Here is a 1,677-nt window from a genome sequence, read left to right on the forward strand (position 1 = left end):
CTTCAAATTAGTTGTTTGGATTACCAGATATAAATATGCAAAAATGATTAAAAATGTTATAAGAAATTAAAAAGAAGAAAAAAAAGATGTAACCATTAACTTCTCCTTTCAATATATCAGCAGAAATCAGCAGTGCAATTATATAAGAGATCCTGTATATCCTTTCTTTGTTTTTTTCTCTCTCTTTCTCTCTCTCTCATTCTCTCTCTCTCTCTCTCTCTCTCTCTCTCTCCCTCCCTCCCTCCCTCCCTCCCTCCCTCTCTGTCCTTTTCCTCATCTCAGTTTTTCTGTCCCATTGAACAGGTTTTTGTCTTTCACAGTATCTAGTATACCTTTCAGATTTTATTTAATATTTCAGGTTCTTACAATAGTGAGATTAAATCTTCTGGAGGAGAAAGTAGGTAGAAATCTTAAAGATGTAGGCATAGGTAGCGAGTTCATGAACAAAAATCAAACTGAATGGGAACTACTTCAAAAAATGAACAATTGGGATCTCATCTTTTTGAAAAGTTTCTGTACATTGAAAGAAATCATCAGCAGAGTAAAAAGAAAACCCACCAATTGGGACAAAATTATAGCTACTGTCCCTCAGACAAAGGGCTTCTATCTGGAACATATAAAGAATTAAAAGAAATTGGGCAACCCAAATTCAAAGACCCAATCCAAAAATAGGCATCTAAGATCAATATGCATGTCACAAATGAAATACAGATGGCAAATAAATATATGAAAAATGTTCAACATCATTGGCATCCAAGAGATGTAAATTAAAACAACACTGAGATTCTATCTCACCCAGAAAGAATGGCTATCATCAAGAAGTCAAACAATGACAACTGCTGGAGGGACTGTGGGGAAAAAGAAACCTTTGTCAGTTATTTTTCACTCATTGCTGGGACAAAATACCTGGCACTCAAAATTGAGGAAGGAAAGCTTTATTTAGCTCACAGTTAGTGGAGATTTTAGTCCATACTTAGCTTACTCTAAGACAGAGTAGCACATGGCAGAGAGCAGACATTCATAGCAGTGGAAAAAAGTGAAGAGCAAAGGGAGGAGCAGTTCCTGCAGTGACTAGCAAGCTTCTCTCCCCTCCTTACCTTGTACTCAGGCTATTCAGCGCCAGGGTGGGCGTAGCACTGACAACCATAATCACAGCATTAGATCATGCGTTAAGCACAAGCTCTAGAAGCCTGCCCAAGTGACTGCATGAGGCTTTGGAGGGGGCAATTAGACAAACCATGACAGAAACCTTCTCCACCGTTGGTAGGAGTACAGACTGGTGCAGCCAGTATAGAAATCAGTGTGGAGAGCTCTCAAAAAGCTAAGATTAGAAGTCCCATTCAACCCAGCTATTCCTCTCCTAGGTACTTTTCCACATGAACTGAAAACATCATACCACAGTGATCTATGTGCACTCATGTTTATAGCAAGAATTTGTTTTTTATTCTATTTTATTTTTTGTACTTAGTATAGGATCGACAGGGTCTCACTACAGAGATCGGACTTGTAGTGATCCTCCTGTTTTTAGCCTCCCAAGTGCTGGGATTATAGGTGCACGTCATCACGCCCAATCTCAATCAGCATTTCAGTGTGCCTCGGGGGCGAGGCCGGCACTCATGCTGGGGACTGAACTCCAGTTCCTGCATTCTGCCTAAGCAGGCACTTTTGTCCACTGAG

The 1,677-nt window shown here is 40.0% G+C and overlaps 1 protein-coding gene across 1 annotated transcript in view; it reads right to left on the reverse strand.

The window, feature by feature from the left end:
• Window positions 1-1,677, reverse strand: part of Cntnap2 (contactin associated protein like 2) — a 1,699,165-nt gene that overhangs the window by 473,299 nt on the left and 1,224,189 nt on the right. The gene's annotated exons all lie outside the window — the stretch shown is intronic.

Source organism: Octodon degus, unplaced genomic scaffold (genome assembly GCF_000260255.1).
Source record: "Octodon degus isolate 3935 unplaced genomic scaffold, OctDeg1.0 scaffold00027, whole genome shotgun sequence".
Lineage (NCBI taxonomy): Eukaryota > Metazoa > Chordata > Mammalia > Rodentia > Octodontidae > Octodon > Octodon degus.